We start from the raw sequence: 19,009 nt of genomic DNA, 5'->3' as shown, positions 1-19,009 counted from the left end.
CCTCGGCCCCCTCAGGCAACTGGACACCCAGGACCCCGTCGTACAGCACGTTCCAAAGCGTGGGTCCCAAAATGGAACCCTGTGGAACGCCCGCACTGATGTTCCGCTCGACAGGGCCCTCGCTGGTGTCGATAACCAGCCGCCGGTCCTCGAAATAGCTCCTCAGTATCTGCTGCAGCGATGACGGTACCCCCTTGTCCCTCAGCGCGTTGGCGATGGCTTGCCAGGGCGCAGAGTTAAAGGCGTTGCGGATATCAAGTGCCACCACCATCAGGCAGCGCTTGTCTCGGGCGTTGGTGCGGCGAAAGGACATGGCCGTCCTGCCCGCTTCGACAACGCGCTGGATCGCACTGATGGTGGATCTGCCTCGCCGGAAACCGTACTGCCCGTCCGACAGCCGTTCCGCATCCGGTTCCTCCAGGAACTCGTTGAGGCGGTTAAGAATTAGGCGCTCCAACACCTTGCCGAGTGCGTCGAGCATGCACAGCGGCCGGTAGGAGGAGCTTTCCCCGGGAGGCTTGCCAGGCTTTGGCAGCAGTACCAGTCGTTGCCTCTTCCAGGGCGCTGGAAACGCACCCCGGTCCAGGCAGTCCTGGTACAAACGGACGAAAACCTCCGGGTACTTCCTAATGGCCGTCTTAACCGCCGCGTTGGGGATACCGTCCAGTCCAGGCGCTTTCCGGTTCGCCATCGATCCCACGATGGACAACAACTCGCCCACGGTGACAGGGGTCAACGAAGAACTCCGCTCCTCGGTGTCGACGCTCGATGATTCAGCGTCCGGCCAGTCAACAGGCGGATGTGTCGGGAACAGATCGTTGGCTATCCGCTCCAACACGACACGGTCAGTCTCAGGTGGCACGAAGCAGCCACGAAGACGAGACATGACCACCCGATAACCGGCCCCAAACTCGTTGGTTTCCGCCTGTTGAATCAGCTCATCGAGCTGCACTCGCTTGCTGGCCCGGACAGCCTTCTCGACAGCTCTCCTCGCCGACCGATGATGTGCAGTCACAATGCTGCGCTCCTGCAGGTCGGTGGTACGAAGCATCCGCTCATGCACGGTCGAACACTCCTCCCGAAGACGCAAGATCTCCGGAGTCCACCAGAAGAGGTCTCGATGGGGGTCACGATGCGACATGGTGACGCGCTCCATCGTGTCGTCGCATGCATCTAGCATGGCGTCGACCATCCCCTCCTGGCTGACGGCTCGTTCCGGAAAACCGGCCGTCTGGAGTGCGGCTGCGAATGCCTCCACCGAAAACTGCGTCGTCTTCCATCTACGGCCAGCGTGCCGAAACGTGGTAGACGACGAAGAGGACCCCTGTCCCCGCTGGCGATGCTGCTGCTGTTGTCGCTGCTGCCTCCCGTTCAGGTGACGATGCTGCTGCTGCAGGTGCTGCTGCTGCTGGTGCTGCTGCTGCTGGTGCTGCTGCTGTTGTCGTCGCTGCTGGTCAAGAGTTGGAGGCCCCACGGTGAAGAAAATGTACCGGTGGTCCGACGCCGTATAGTGGCACGAAGTGGTGTTCGCTGCCACCTCCCAAGTGTCTGGACGAGCAATGGATGCGCTCGCGAAAGACACATCCACGACACTGGGAGTGGCGACTCCGTTGCCCACGAACGTCGGGACCGATCCTTGGTTCAGGACCACAAGCCCAAGCTGCCGAATTGTATCGAGCAGCTCTTCACCGCGCCGGGTGGTACGTTGGCTACCCCACTCCTCATTCCAGGCGTTGAAATCGCCTGCCAGGACGATGCGAGGGTGGGGTTGGGCCTCCAACTCCACCGCCTCCAGAAGTTGCTCGAACTCGCCGGCGTTGAGACGTGGAGGGGCGTAACAGCTGATGAAGACCACCCCTCCAATCTGCGCAGCAGCCAACCCGGGCATGGCACAGCGCCAGACCCGCTGGATTGGAAGGTGGCCGGTTGCCACCACAGCTGCTCTCCCCGACGAATCCACCGTCCAGTTACCGCTGCCCTCTGGAGGTCGATACACCTCTGACAGCAGCAGCACGTCGACCCGCTTCGTGCGGGCTGTTTGCAGGGCCAGATCCTGGGCAGTGCGTCCACCACCCAGGTTGACCTGCATCACCCTCACTACACCCGACACTGTTGACCTTGTCGGCACGATGAGTGGCCCACTCGATGGGGCCCCTGACAGACAATGCACTTAGCTGCCGACGTGCACTGACTAACGCGGTGGCCTACCTCGCCACACTGCAAACACTGACCCGTCCGGTCAGTTGAAGAACGGCAGTCCCGCGCCAGGTGCCCCATCAGCAGGCAACGGAAGCAGCGCTGACGGTCGAGCGGCTTCTTCGGCACTTCGCGGATGCCGCTGACACATTGGCAGAGTGTCAACTTCTGACCAATGAGACTCCGTGCCTTGGCCAGTGGGAGTCGAACACGCGCTCGCTTTGTGCCATCACGGAGCTCCCAAAGCTCGACGTGAGTGATGCCAGCCGCTGACCCCAGCTTCTCCTCAATGGCAAGCTTCACGTCACTCTCTTTGGCCAGAGAGTCGACGTTGGTGATGAGAAGCTCACCCATCTCCGTCACCACTCGTGCCTCGCCATCCTCACCTAGCGCTAGCTGGATCCGGCGAGCCAGCTCCGCGCTATCGACGTTCTTCCGCAACGGTACAAGCAGATGACCTTGCACGGTCCGGCGCCCCATGCCGATGTCTGCCCTGACGTCCTGCAGCTCCTGAGATGTACGCAGCTTCACGTACATCTCTGTCCAGGTTTTGTCCGAACCTGGGACCACCGCAATGCGGTCAGGACGCGGAGGACGCCCCTTAGACTGGGCACGATGCTGCTGATGTTGTTGCTGCTGACTCTGCTGCTGCTGCTGGCGCATCTGAGGTGGCCGGTACGGCTGGCCCACCTGCTGCGGTTGCTGCTGCTGCTGAGTCGAACGTTGCGATCGGCTCTTCCGACCGCTCACGACCGTAGCCCAGGACATCTGCTGCTGTTGCCGCTGCTGCTGACGTTGCGGTTGCTGCTGCTGCTGCTGCTGCTGGCCATTAGCCGACACTGCGACCGTCCGTCGCTGCAGCTGTGGCTGGCTGCGCTGCTGCTGCTGCTGCTGCTGCTGCTGCCGCTGTTGTTGTTGCTGCTGCCGCTGCTGCTGCTGCTGCCGCTGCTGCTGCTGCTGCTGCTGCTGCTGCTGCTGCAGTTGCGAAGCTTTCTTCGCACGGTTGCGCTGCTGCCGGCTGCGTTTTGTCCTGGCACTGCCCTGACCAACAGGCTGTGCCGAGGAATGAAGCGCCGTCAAGGAACGCATGCCCTCTTGAAGCGCTTCCAGCGTACACTTCAGGGCCACTTCACGTTCCCGGCTAAGTCGCAGCTCTTCCGTCAGCGACTCGATCTGTTTGGCGAAGTTCTCCAGCATCTTGTGCTGGAAAGCCAGCACCGACGCTTCGCCATCGTCGTGGGGAGCCACGGTTGAAGACATCTCCCCTGCCGCTACCACTGGCGGCACCACCGTCTGCTCGAGAAGAGAGGCGTCGGAAAATTCCGCATCGTCCTCCTCCTCGGAATTATCAGCCTCGGACGGAACCGCCACCGTTGGTCCGGCCGGCCGTGGTGTCTCCGGTAAAGGGGAAGGGGTATCGGACCGCTTCCGAGGCGTGGACGACGACCGCACCCCGGAACGAAGCACCCGCCCCTCCATTCTCCGCTCCTTTCACAAAAAACCGCCTGCACGAATCGTTCAGACGGAACAAGGGAATATTCCCTTCAACATCTGCCAAGGTAACGACCGTCCGTCGCTAGAGCCCCTTTGGCAGATTTCCCGTCCGCGGATCGCAAGAATAAAAAACTCCCACTTTTTTCTTTATTAAAAACAATTTCGCAAGAGAAAACCGCAAGAATAAGAATTTTTAATAAATTCCGCAAGAGATTCAAGAAAACACCAAAAAACGGGTTCGTCGCCTGCTGACGCGTTGAAGTCTCTCGTTTTGGCGTTCCCGGGGAAGGATTCGGAGCCAAAGAACCGTTCCCGGTCTCCTGCTAAGCGTTCCCGGTCTCCGGCTGCGCGTTCTCACTCTCTGACCGCTAAGCGCCGGAAAGGTATGCAATTCGCATCGAGTTTTATAGCACCGTAACGCTTCGTAACGCTGGTGTCCCGGCTAAGCGCTACCGCTACCGGTCACTGGTGGCGCTGCAGACGTCGAAGAGAAGGTGGTTGCTGTCTTCGCTGGAAGTTGCGGAACCCGCCACGGGTGGCGCTGTCGTCATAAAAGGGAGCTTTTACGTTGGGTTGTTGTCCTCACTGCTCGAAAACGCTTCGTGGTGTTGTTGATGACACAAACACACGCGACGACACACCTGACGCCACCGTACCACGCTGTTGCACGCACTTTCACGTCGAGTTTTTACTGTTTATCTCTTTTTAAAAGCACTTTACGTCGCTGGAAAACGATAGTTTATGCTCCCTAGCATGTGTTTTACCACTTTTCCAATGTTCTAACACGGTATTTCGATATTTATTCGCCACTGAAGTTCCCCATACAAAGTGTATGGGGACACTTTAAACTGAGTTTTAGCGCAGTAAATTGAAGTAAAACGATTTCCTTTTTCAATATTCGCTAAGAATAACACTCAATTCGCCCTTTTCGACTATTGTTCCGCTATTTATAAGCACTTTTGCACAATATTTTTGCAAAAAATACGGAGCGACACAAAGCACGTCTAAACTGCTGGCTTGACAGCTACGCACACACACAGGGATAACTGGCTTGTGGCCGCCAAGCGTTCATAGCGACGTGGCTTTTTGATCCTTCGATGTCGGCTCTTCCTATCATTGTAAAGCAAAATTTACCAAGCGTAGGATTGTTCACCCTTTCAAGGGAACGTGAGCTGGGTTTAGACCGTCGTGAGACAGGTTAGTTTTACCCTACTGGTGTGCATTGTTTGTCGCTATCTTAACGGAATTCCTGTGCAGTACGAGAGGAACCACAGGTACGGACCACTGGCTCAATACTAGTTCGAACGGACTATGGTATGACGCTACGTCCGCTGGATTATGCCTGAACGCCTCTAAGGTCGTATCCAATCCGAGCTGATAGCGCTTCTTATACCCATTAGGTGGTCGTAAGCTAGCGGGCCTAACAACCCTCCGAGAACCGTCCGTGCTGTCCATTGGCACACTGGCGTCTCATCCCCGCTTACTACTAGGCCGCAAAGGGCGGGTTCGCGCTGCACGTGTTAGTACCATACATGTTGGGAACACCGGTGGACGAGCTTGCCGACTGTGGATATCACTAGTTTCGACACCTACGACCGCCCGCAAACGACGGGACTACAGGCTGGGAGCTTCAAGTTGTAGAGATGCGTTCGCATCGATCCTCTCAGGCGACCCATGCTTGGTGGTTAGTGCTTGCGCGTGCGCGCCCCGTGTGTGCTGGAATTGGCCAACCAGTGCACATTGGTGGTGCGTACCGTGACTTGCACCATGTGACGAGAGTGTTGAAGAACACTGTGTGGTGACTCTATGCCTATGTGATGGGGTGCTTGTAACACACGACCGAACCGACGGCTCGTTGGATGGTCACGACAGTGTGGTGCAGGTGCGCCCATGTGTAACGAATACATTGAGTGCCGTTGGAGGTTAGCGGTTGGTTGGTTGCATGCTACAACTTCGCGTTGTACATGGGCTGGCCGCTGCGCTTCCTTCGGGTAGCCACTCGATGTTGATAGGGTTGATGTATTGTGTTCGTTGACTTTTGGTTCATTCCAAAAGTCTTCGGACTTAGATTATTTTACAAGTGTCGGCGCTCTCGGACCGAAAATAAGAAGACAACTAAGAAGAAAAAGAGAAAGAAGCTAATAGTGGAAAGTATTCTTCTTCAAAGAAGGAACAAAAATTTTACAAGTGTTGAAAAATTTCCTAAGCCCAAAAAATTTTCTAAGTCCAGAAAATTTTCTAAGTCCCACAAAATGGAACATGATGAAGAAGATACAGAAGTTGAAAATTTTTCTAAGTCCAAAAAATTTTCTAAGTCCAGAAAATTTTCTAAGTCCAAAGTGTTGGAACAATTTCCAAAGGCCCATAGGTTGCACTGAATTTTCCTAAGTTGGCCACAAGTACCCATGAGGTATCGAGAAGGTTCACCCGAAGGACATAATATGTCCCAAAGTACCGATAGAGCACCCACAAAGAGCACCCAATTGGCCTAAGTTGGAAAAAAGTACCGATAGAGTACCCACAAGTAGCACTGAGTTGGCCTAAGTTGGCCAAAAGTACCGATAGAGTACCCACAAATAGCACCGAATGGGCCTAAGTTGGCCAAAAGTACCGATAGAGTACCCACAAGAAGCACTGAGTTGGCCTAAGTTGGCCAAAAGTACCGATAGAGTACCCACAAATAGCACCCAGTTGGCCTAAGTTGGCCAAAAGTACCGATAGAGCACCCACAAGAAGCACTGAGTTGGCCTAAGTTGGCCAAAAGTACCGATAGAGTACCCACAAATAGCACCCAGTTGGCCTAAGTTGGCCAAAAGTACCGATAGAGCACCCACAAGTAGCACCCAATTGGCCTATGTTGGCCAAAAGTACCGATAGAGTACCCACAAATAGCACCCAATTGGCCTAAGTTGGCCAAAAGTACCGATAGAGTACCCACAAATAGCACCGAGTGGGCCTAACATGGCCAAAAGTACCGATAGAGTACCCACAAAGAGCACCCCATGGGCCTAAGTTGGCCAAAAGTACCGATAGAGTACCCACAAATAGCACCGAGTGGGCCTAACATGGCCAAAAGTACCGATAGAGCACCCACATATAGCACCGAATGGGCCTAACATGGCCAAAAGTACCGATAGAGTACCCACAAATAGCACCGAGTGGGCCTAACATGGCCAAAAGTACCGATAGAGCACCCACATATAGCACCCCATTGGCCTAAGTTGGCCAAAAGTACCGATAGAGTACCCACAAAGAGCACCCAATTGGCCTAAGTTGGCCAAAAGTACCGCCAAGTAGCACCATAGAGGCCCGAGTAGAGCGAAATGTGGGCCAAATTGAACATTTGAAAATTTTTACAAGTCCAGAAAATTTTCTAAGTCCAGAAAATTTTCTAAGTCCAAAGAGTTGGACAAATTTCTTTAGGCCCAAAGGTTGCACTGAATGTTCCTAAGTTGGCCATCAGTACCCATGAAGTATCGCGAAGGTTCACCCGAAAGACACAATATGCCCTAAAGTACCCACAGAGTACCCACAAGTTGCACCCAATTGGCCTAAGTTGGCCAAAAGTACCGACAAGTAGCACCATAGAGGCCCGAGTAGAGCGAAATGTGGGCCAAAGTACCGAGTAGTTGCAACAAATGCCCAAATGGATACCAAAATGTGGTACCAAGCACCTAACTGTTGCAACAAATGCTAGCTTTCTGAGCAAAAGCTGTGGACCAATTTCGTAGAAGAACCGCCTAGGCGAAAAGGCAAAAATCGCCGAAGCTGGCCCGCTCGCAGAGCTCGCGGGCCAGGAGATACTCATAGGGCGATTTACTAGAGTGGGGAACTTGAGAATTTTTGTGTCCGAGACTTCGGGCAACTTCGCGGCCGCCCCCTTAAAGTAAAAGATTTTCTCTGGGTGCCTAAAATTCGCAATTCCCGCAAAGTCGGGAAGACGTTAAAGTTTTTGCCCAAAAAATGGCCATCGATTTAAGGTGATTTTCCAATAAGAAAATGCTTCCTATTTTGAATTTTTTCGAATATTTCCTAAACTAAGCGTCGGAGCACATGGCCGTGGAGGAACTTTTGGTAGCTTTTGGCAAGGGCTATCGGATGAAATAATAAGAAAGGCCATCAGAGCGATATTGGATTAATGCGGGCTCATAAACGCACCTGAGAAGTGAAAATTGGTACCTTGCACGCAGGATGCAAGAAATGCTTGAGTGTTAACCATCATCGGTACCAAGTACCTAGGTTATATCGAGTGCGTAGATGGAAGTCGGTACCAAAGGGAAACCTTCCTAGGCTAGGTGCACGCAAGTGAGTATGGATCGATCAGTAGAAAGTGGGAAGCCCAAGGAAACCTTCCTAGGCTAGGTGCACGCAAGTGAGTATGGATCGATCAGTAGAAAGATGGGAAGCCCAAGGAAACCTTCCTAGGCTAGGTGCACGCAAGTGAGTATGGATCGATCAGTAGAAAGATGGGAAGCCATAGGAAACCTTCCTAGGCTAGGTGCACGCAAGTGAGTATGGATCGATCAGTAGAAAGATGGGAAGCCATAGGAAACCTTCCTAGGCTAGGTGCACGCAAGTGAGTATGGATCGATCAGTAGAAAGATGGGAAGCCATAGGAAACCTTCCTAGGCTAGGTGCACGCAAGTGAGTATGGATCGATCAGTAGAAAGATGGGAAGCCCAAGGAAACCTTCCTAGGCTAGGTGCACGCAAGTGAGTATGGATCGATCAGTAGAAAGTGGGAAGCCCAAGGAAACCTTCCTAGGCTAGGTGCACGCAAGTGAGTATGGATCGATCAGTAGAAAGATGGGAAGCCCAAGGAAACCTTCCTAGGCTAGGTGCACGCAAGTGAGTATGGATCGATCAGTAGAAAGATGGGAAGCCATAGGAAACCTTCCTAGGCTAGGTGCACGCAAGTGAGTATGGATCGATCAGTAGAAAGATGGGAAGCCATAGGAAACCTTCCTAGGCTAGGTGCACGCAAGTGAGTATGGATCGATCAGTAGAAAGATGGGAAGCCATAGGAAACCTTCCTAGGCTAGGTGCACGCAAGTGAGTATGGATCGATCAGTAGAAAGATGGGAAGCCCAAGGAAACCTTCCTAGGCTAGGTGCACGCAAGTGAGTATGGATCGATCAGTAGAAAGATGGGAAGCCCAAGGAAACCTTCCTAGGCTAGGTGCACGCAAGTGAGTATGGATCGATCAGTAGAAAGATGGGAAGCCCAAGGAAACCTTCCTAGGCTAGGTGCACGCAAGTGAGTATGGATCGATCGGTAGAAAGATGGGAAGCCCATTACCAAATGCCCTAGTGAAGACCGTAAACGAATATCATGAACCGATAAGGAGCACCAAATGCCCTAGTGAAGACCGTAAACGAATATCATGAACCGATAAGGAGCACCAAATGCCCTAGTGAAGACCGTAAACGAATATCATGAACCGAGAAGTAGCACCAAATGCCCTACTGAAGACCGTAAACGAATATCATGAACCGATAAGGAGCACCAAATGCCCTAGTGAAGACCGTAAACGAATATCATGAACCGATAAGAGGCACCAAATGCCCTAGTGAAGACCGTAAACGAATATCATGAACCGATAAGGAGCACCAAATGCCCTAGTGAAGACCGTAAACGAATATCATGAACCGATAAGAAGCACCAAATGCCCTAGTGAAGACCGTAAACGAATATCATGAACCAAGAAGTAGCAACGAATGCCCTAGTGAAGACCGTAAACGAATATCATGAACCAAGAAGTAGCAACGAATGCCTGAAAAAGTACCAAGTCCACGGTATAGAGTAACGAGAGTTAACCGCCGTGATGTATGCAATGAGGGCAGCCATTGCATGGGTTCTGGACTTGGTTCGCGAATAACTTTTTTGCTAGACATCGGACAAAGTTGACGTGGAAGAACGAAATGTAGCATTTGATGCCACCTATCCAAAACTTTTTCAAGATTGAAGATCCGATCGATACAGCCTGAGTTATAGGCAAAAGTTGGTGCAAAATTGAGCATTTTTAATGGTGAAAAATCGGTAATCCTCGAATAGCTCCTGTTGGAAGCATCGGACCACATGGTCGTGGAGGAACATATTGTAGCGTGCGGTGTCAAGTATCGACACCCAAAACCGCATGTCCGATGGACGGAAAATGACCAAGTTATAGTGAAAACTTGGTTGCACCAAATTCCCGAAGAAGTGCAACGAGAAGGTGAATGCGATGGTTGTTCGTCGAATAGCTCCGGCCACAGACATGGTAGCGATTAGTGGTGCATGGAAGAAATCTAGCCACAAGTGCCATCTACCCATGGCCAGAAGAAAGTGTGGCCATATCTTGGATACCGGCGGAGCTATGGGGCAAATATGGGCCAAAAATGGTGCAAGTTGGACCAAAAATCCGACCAAGTGCGCGAGGCGCTTTCGTGAATAGCTCCGGCCAGAGACATGGTAGCGATTAGTAGTGCATGGAAGAAATCTAGCCACAAGTGCCATCTACCCATGGCCAGAAGAAAGTGTGGCCATATCTTGGATACCGGCGGAGCTATGGGGCAAATACGGGCCAACAATGGTGCCAGGTGGACCAAAAATCCGACCAAGTGCGCGAGGCGCTTTCGTGAATAGCTCCGGCCACAGACATGGTAGCGATTAGTGGTGCATGGAAGAAATCTAGCCACAAGTGCCATCTACCCATGGCCAGAAGAAAGTGTGGCGCTATCTTGGATACCGGCGGAGCTATGGGACAAATATGGGCCAAAAATGGTGCCAGGTGGACCAAAAATCCGACCAAGTGCGCAAGGCGCTTTCGTGAATAGCTCCGGCCACAGACATGGTAGCGATTAGTGGTGCATGGAAGAAATCTAGCCACAAGTGCCATCTACCCATGGCCAGAAGAAAGTGTGGCCATATCTTGGATACCGGCGGAGCTATGGGGCAAATATGGGCCAAAAATGGGTAAAATTGTACGGTCCAAAGCCAAGGGTAAATTTTTTTATTCCTCTAATAACTTCTAGCACAGACATTGAATCGGTTGGTGATGTATGGATGAAATGTAGCAAACAGTTGGAACTACCCATAAAATCTTAAAGATTGACGATCCAATGTATAGAACCGGAGTAATGTGCGATACTTGGTGAAAAATCGAGTGAAAAATTAGCTATAAACTGTTTTTGGCCCATAACTCGAATACTAGACATCGGAAGGGGGGGTCGTAGAACGATTTTTTGTTGCCCTATCGATTCCCTATCGAACGAGCAAAAGTTGTTTTTTTGACCAAAAAGGACCCCTACTCTAGTAAAATTGGCCTGATTTTACTAGTCCCCGGTACCCGTACAGGCAAAATGAGCAAAATGCTCAAGTATGAATGGTTTTTGGCCCATAACTCGAATACTAGACGTCGCAGGGGGGTGTCATGGAACAATTTTTGGTAGCCCTTGAAATTATCTATCGAATGACATATACTTGATTTTTGGCCAAAAAGTTCCCTAGACTAGTAAAAATCGCATCATTTTACTAGAGTCGGGTACCCTGGACGAAAAACCGCTATAATTGCGGTTTTTGGCTAATAACTCGAATACTAGACGTCGCAGGGGGGTGTCGTGGAACAATTTTTGGTAGCCCTTGAAATTATCTATCGAATGACATATACTTGATTTTTGGCCAAAAAGTTCCCTAGACTAGTAAAAATCGCATCATTTTACTAGAGTCGGGTACCCTGGACGAAAAACCGCTATAATTGCGGTTTTTGGCTAATAACTCGAATACTAGACGTCGCAGGGGGGTGTCGTGGAACAATTTTTGGTAGCCCTTGAAATTATCTATCGAATGACATATACTTGATTTTTGGCCAAAAAGTTCCCTAGACTAGTAAAAATCGCATCATTTTACTAGAGTCGGGTACCCTGGACGAAAAACCGCTATAGTTGCGGTTTTTGGCTAATAACTCTAATACTAGACGTCGGAGGGGGGTGTCGTGGAACAATTTTTGGTAGCCCTTGAAATTATCTATCGAATGACATATACTTGATTTTTTGACCAAAAAGTTCCTAGACTAGTAAAAATCGCATCATTTTACTAGAGTCGGGTACCCTGTACGAAAAACCGCTATAGTTGCGGTTTTTGGCCAATAACTCGAATACTAGACGTCGGAGGGGGGTGCCGTAGAACAATTTTTTGTAGCCCTTGAAATTACCTTTCGAATGATATATAGTGGTTTTTTGGTCAAACAGTGACCCCGAGACTAGTAACCCTCCATACACAAAACCGCCTAAAAAGTTTTGGTTTTGCAAAATTTTGAAAAGTGCGTCAAAAAAATTTTTTCAAAAAGTACCAAATCGTGATCAGAACTCACTATAGACCATAAAAAGTGAAATCCGATGGTCATTTGCAACACTTGGTCAATCGAGAAAAATTTCACTTTTTTACTAGAGTCGGGTACCCTGAACGAAAAATCGCTCAAGTGATGGTTTTTGGCCAATAACTCGAATACTAGACGTCGGAGGGGGGTGCCGTAGAACAATTTTTTGTAGCCCTTGAAATTACCTTTCGAATGATATATAGTGGTTTTTTGGTCAAACAGTGACCCCGAGACTAGTAACCCTCCATACACAAAACCGCCTACAAAAACTTTGTTTTGAAAAATTTTGAAAAGTTCAAAAAAATTTTTTTTTCAAAAACTACTAAAACGTGATAAGAACTTACTATAGACCATGAAAAGTGATATCCGATGATAATTTGCAAAAGTTGGTAACTAGTAAAAAATTTCACTTTTTTACTAGAGTCGGTGCAACGAGAAAAAAAAAGTCCGTGATGGAGAAAAATGGCACGTTTTCCACGCCTGTACGCTTTCGTTTTCTATATAGGGGGTAGGTGAGCCAGAAGCATGAATTTGACTGAGTACGTATCTTTATGAATTGGGCCCTTCTATATCGATTGAGACTACCCCCAGGACGATCGGACGACTGCTTCTGGCTCAAAATGTGGTTTTTAGATTTTGATCGTCAATTATGAGAGAAAAAATCGATTAGAAGTAAAGATACGAAATGCTTGGTCTAAGTTGGGAAACGACTTCGGATATTTGTTGGACGTTGTCGTAGAAGGTCCGAGGACCAAGGAAAAGTGATTTCCAAGTGGATTTATGCACTATTAGTCGATGGTAAGATGTGAAATTAGTAGAACTTACCATACAGTTTGCGAAGTTGAAGCAATCGGTTGGTGAATATGGTACTGTCTGTCCAATTTGGTGGTTCGGAATGAGTGAAACGATGTTGATGATGGATAGACGTTCCGATTGCCCCCGATCGGGGAACATATAGTGGTCTTAAAGGTCCAAGTACCTATGTTTTGGTAAGCAGAACTGAGAGTTAAAGGATGAAAGTCGGCCATTCCTAATATCATCCTATCGGTGGTTCGCGAGTTGTTTGAGGACCGGAGCAGCTCGCGATGAAACGGTCCTAGGGTATTGGTTATCCATCCAAGGAAGAGTAAATGCGATCCTAGATGTGTGTCGTTGGCCGTTCTACCGGTATCGCCTATCGATGAGATATCGACGGGCATGCCTTACTCGAAAGTTGAATTCTAGGATCGATGGTCAAACAGACCTATGAGCGATAAACCAAACTGAACACGTATTGATGTCGGCTTTTCCTATCATTTGATGCCGCAGGTTGTTTAGGGACCGGAGCAACTTGCGGCCGAGACGGTCCCCGGGGGTTTCTTTCTCCAAGGAGTGGAAACTATTAAGCAAGAGTTGTAGCAAGATACGATCCTCTGATGTGTCGTTGGCCGTTCATGCGGTATCGCCTGTCGATGAGATATCGATGGGCATGCCTTACTCTACCGACCTTCTAATTGAGAGTATTAATCAGGGATCGATGGTCAAACAGACCAATGAGCGATAAACCAAACTGAACACGTATTGATGTCGGCTTTTCCTATCATTTGATGCCGCAGGTTGTTTAGGGACCGGAGCAGCTTGCGGCCGAGACGGTCCCCGGGGGTTTCTTTCTCCAAGGAGAAGAAACGATTAAGCAAAAGTTGTAGCAAGATACGATCCTCTGATGTGTCGTTGGCCGTTCAAGCGGTATCGCCTGTCGATGAGATATCGATGGGCATGCCTTACTCTCCCGACTGGATTACTGAGAGTTTAATCAGGGATCGATGGTCAAACAGACCAATGAGCGATAAACCAAACTGAACACGTATTGATGTCGGCATTTCCTATCATTTGTCGCAGGTTGTTTAGGGACCGGAGCAGCTTGCGACCGAGACGGTCCCCGGGGGTTTCTTTCTCCAAGGAGTGGAAACGATTAAGCAAAAGTCGTAGCAATAATCGATCACCTGATGTGTCGTTGGCCGTTCTTGCGGTATCGCCTGTCGATGAGATATCGATGGGCATGCCTTACTCTCCTGACTGTTTAATTGAGAGTTATAATCAGGGATCGATGGTCAAAAAGACCTATGAGCGATAAACCAAACTGAACACGTATTGATGTCGGCATTTCCTATCATTTGTCGCAGGTTGTTTGGGGACCGGAGCAGCTTGCGACCGAGACGGTCCCTTCCCGAAAGATGGTGAACCGAGTCGTCTGGCGTAAAAACCGGACGACTCGAAAGGGCTTGACCCTTTCAAGTGAGCGATAATCACATTCTACGCTCAGTTCGACAGCTACAAGGCAATCACTCGCTATGTTCAGAGCTAATACATGCAACATGCCGGCATTGTTTCCACCGACGCATGGATTCAAGACTGGTGCACTTATTAGTTAAACCGTTCGCCTCCGGGTGTTTCGAGTTCAAGTCTGGATGAGGATTGATCTTGCTGGTAATAGCTTGAGCCCCTGAATAAGGGGTCGAAGCGTACATCTTGAGACCATGTACAACATATTACCAAATCGGCACCATGGGTTCGGGTGCAAGTGATGTAACCGTGAAAGATGTTGAGCAGCCCAACATCGGTTTACACACGCATAATAGGAAGGCAGCGCTGTCGACTGGTCAGTCGTGTAAGAAGTGTGCATTATCGATCACAAATATATTGGTGATCTGTAGGTTGCGCATACACCATGCCCGGTGTAAAGTGCCGTGGTCCCCCCCGGGGGGCTGCATCAAACCGTTCGCCACGCGAACTACCCAATGGAACGAACTCGATGCATTTAATAAGAAGAAGAGATGATAATGAAACACGGTCGATTTAAGAGTTGAAAACGTTGAAATGCCTATAAGCAAGTCTTAAGTTGGTGGTTTCGTTGTGCCCCAACAAATTGGTGCCTTACCCTACACCAAAGAGCCATTCAACATGGTTCAAGTGAGCGATAATCACGCTCTACGCTCAGTATGACAGCTGCAAGGCAATCACTCGCTAAGTTCAGAGCTAATACATGCAACACGCCGGCATTGTTTCCACCGACGCATGGATTCAAGACTGGTGCACTTATTAGTTAAACCGTTCGCCTCCGGGTGTTTCGAGTTCAAGTCTGGATGAGGATTGTTCTTGCTGGTAATAGCTTGAGCCCCTGAATAAGGGGCCGAAGCGTACATCTTGAGACCATGTACAACATATTACCAAATCGGCACCATGGGTTCTGGTGCAAGTGATGTAACCGTGAAAGATGTTGAGCAGCCCAACATCGGTTTACACACGCATAATAGGAAGGCAGCGCTGTCGACTGGTCAGTCGTGTAAGAAGTGTGCATTATCGATCTCCAATATATGAGCTCAGTATGACAGCCCAATTGGTAATCCTCGGGACCTCCAGAAAGGAAGCTGGATGAGGATTACCAAATCGAAAGTTGATAAGTGTAGTGGTACCACTTAGTCAACTTGTATCCCGAAAGATGGTGGACCGAGTCGTCTGGCGTAAAAACCGGACGACTCGAAAGGGCTTGACCCTTTCAAGTGAGCGATAATCACATTCTACGCTCAGTTCGACAGCTACAAGGCAATCACTCGCTATGTTCAGAGCTAATACATGCAACATGCCGGCATTGTTTCCACCGACGCATGGATTCAAGACTGGTGCACTTATTAGTTAAACCGTTCGCCTCCGGGTGTTTCGAGTTCAAGTCTGGATGAGGATTGATCTTGCTGGTAATAGCTTGAGCCCCTGAATAAGGGGTCGAAGCGTACATCTTGAGACCATGTACAACATATTACCAAATCGGCACCATGGGTTCGGGTGCAAGTGATGTAACCGTGAAAGATGTTGAGCAGCCCAACATCGGTTTACACACGCATAATAGGAAGGCAGCGCTGTCGACTGGTCAGTCGTGTAAGAAGTGTGCATTATCGATCACAAATATATTGGTGATCTGTAGGTTGCGCATACACCATGCCCGGTGTAAAGTGCCGTGGTCCCCCCCGGGGGGCTGCATCAAACCGTTCGCCACGCGAACTACCCAATGGAACGAACTCTATGCATTTAATAAGAAGAAGAGATGATAATGAAACACGGTCGATTTAAGAGTTGAAAACGTTGAAATGCCTATAAGCAAGTCTTAAGTTGGTGGTTTCGTTGTGCCCCAACAAATTGGTGCCTTACCCTACACCAAAGAGCCATTCAACATGGTTCAAGTGAGCGATAATCACGCTCTACGCTCAGTATGACAGCTGCAAGGCAATCACTCGCTAAGTTCAGAGCTAATACATGCAACACGCCGGCATTGTTTCCACCGACGCATGGATTCAAGACTGGTGCACTTATTAGTTAAACCGTTCGCCTCCGGGTGTTTCGAGTTCAAGTCTGGATGAGGATTGTTCTTGCTGGTAATAGCTTGAGCCCCTGAATAAGGGGCCGAAGCGTACATCTTGAGAGTAAATGTACAACATATTACCAAATCGGCACCGTGGGTTCTGGTGCAAGTGATGTAACCATGAAAGATGTTGAGCAGCCCAACATCGGTTTACACACGCATAAGGGGTTTATTGTTATCTGTAGGTTGCGCATACACCATACCCGGTGTAAAGTGCCGTGGTCCCCCAGGGGGCTGCATCAAAACGTTCGCCATGCGAACTACCCAATGGAACGAACTCGATGTATTGAAAGAGATGAACAATTAATAGCGAGAATAGGGGCCCGGAAGCAATTCCGCGGCCCTACGGTCGATTCAAGAGTTGAAACGTTGTACAATCGTGGATAGCACCTAGTGCTAATATGGTGAGAGATAATGTGTGAGGAAATTTAGTTTCCTAAAGTTTAGTTAGTGGTTTCCGTTGTGCCCTAACAAACTTAAAGTTGGTGGTGACCGTTACACCCCAACAAATTGGTGCCTTACCCAACACCAAAGAGCCATTCCATATGGTTCTAGAGAGAGAGAGTTGTGTGGAAATTTATTTCCCACTAAGCGAGTGTGTGTCTGTAGTGGAACGAATTCTGGTTGATCCTACCAGTAATATACGCTTGTCTCAAAGGTTAAGCCATGCATGTCTAAGTACAAACATAAATGAATGTGAAACCGCATAAGGCTCAGTATAACAGCTATAATTCACAAGATCATCCTACCACTAGTTACTTGGATAACTGTGGAAAATCCAGAGCTAATACATGCAACATGCCGGGACTGTTGCCCTCGCGGGTAGCTGAACTGGTGCACTTATTAGTTAAACCAATCGCCTCCGGGCGGCTTGAGTTGAAGTCTGGATAAGGACGCAGATCGTATGGTCGCTTGTCGACTGACGACAGATCTTTCAAATGTCTGCCCTATCAACTATTGATGGTAGTGTAGAGGACTACCATGGTTGCGACGGGTAACGGGGAATCAGGGTTCGATTCCGGAGAGGGAGCCTGAGAAATGGCTACCACATCCAAGGAAGGCAGCAGGCGCGTAAATTACCCAATCCCAGTACGGGGAGGTAGTGACGAGAAATAACAATATGGACCTCTCTAACGATGGTCCATAATTGGAATGAGTTGAGTATAAATCCTTCAACAAGGATCAAGTGGAGGGCAAGTCTGGTGCCCGCAGCCGCGGTAATTCCAGCTCCACTAGCGTATATTAAAGTTGTTGCGGTTAAAACGTTCGAAGTTGATTGCCCGTCCAGACACGTGACCGCCACGGGCGCCCGGTTACACGCCGGGGGCCTTCGTGCGCGCGCTCACGGCTGCGACTCACAATGGTGTACTTGGGCGTTACTCTGTGAACGAGTACCGTGCTACCGGTTAACTCCGGCACGGGCTCCTCATGGTGCTCAAGATACTCACATTTACCTTGAACAAATTAGAGTGCTCAAAGCAGGCTAAGACAAAGCGTCCGGCCCCCCCGTGGGGTTGGCGTTGGCCGAGAATAATCTTGCATGGAATAATGGAATATGACCTCGGTTTATACGATTTCGTTGGTTTGTCAGAAACCTAGAGGTAATGATTAACAGAAGTAGTTGGGGGCATTGGTATTACGGCGCGAGAGGTGAAATTCGTAGACCGTCGTAGGACCAACTGAAGCGAAAGCGTTTGCCATGGATGCTTTCTTTAATCAAGAACGAAAGTTAGAGGATCGAAGGCGATTAGATACCGCCCTAGTTCTAACCGTAAACGATGCCAATTAGCAATTGGGAGACGCTACCCCTATTCGGTGCTCTCAGTCGCTTCCGGGAAACCAAAATCGGGTTCCGGGGGAAGTATGGTTGCAAAGTTGAAACTTAAAGGAATTGACGGAAGGGCACCACAAGAAGTGGAGCTTGCGGCTTAATTTGACTCAACACGGGAAAATTTACCAGGTCCAAACTTATCGAGGTAAGACAGATTGATAGCTCTTTCTCAAATTTAAGGGTAGTGGTGCATGGCCGTTCTTAGTTCGTGGAATGATTTGTCTGGTTAATTCCGATAACGAACGTGACTCAAACATGCTAACTAGAACGCTGTCAGCAGTGCGCCTCCGGGCGCACCTGACGTTACAGCCGGGCGGCGCCTTCACGGGCGGTCGTCGGCTACGTTTGCCCTGCTTAGCGGGACAACTTGTGTTTAGCAAGCTGAGAATGAGCGATAACAGGTCCGTGATGCCCTTAGATGTTCTGGGCTGCACGCGTGCTACAATGTGGGTCGCAGCGTGTTCTCGCCAATAGGCGCCCCCATTCCGAGAGGAACGGGAAATCACTAAAATGCCCATCTAGTCGGGATTGGGGACTGCAACGGTCCCCATGAACCTGGAATTTCTAGTAAGCACTAGTCATTAGCTAGTGCTGATTACGTCCCTGCCCTTTGTACACACCGCCCGTCGCTACTACCGATGGATTATTTAGTGAGGTTTCTGGAGGCTTACCTTCCGCGGTTCCTTCGTGAGCTGCAGCTGGCATGGCTGAAGTTGACCGAACTTGATGATTTAGAGGAA

This window comes from Anopheles funestus, assembly GCF_943734845.2.
Source record: "Anopheles funestus chromosome X unlocalized genomic scaffold, idAnoFuneDA-416_04 X_unloc_32, whole genome shotgun sequence".
NCBI lineage: Eukaryota > Metazoa > Arthropoda > Insecta > Diptera > Culicidae > Anopheles > Anopheles funestus.
Note: the sequence above shows the minus strand (reverse complement) of the source record.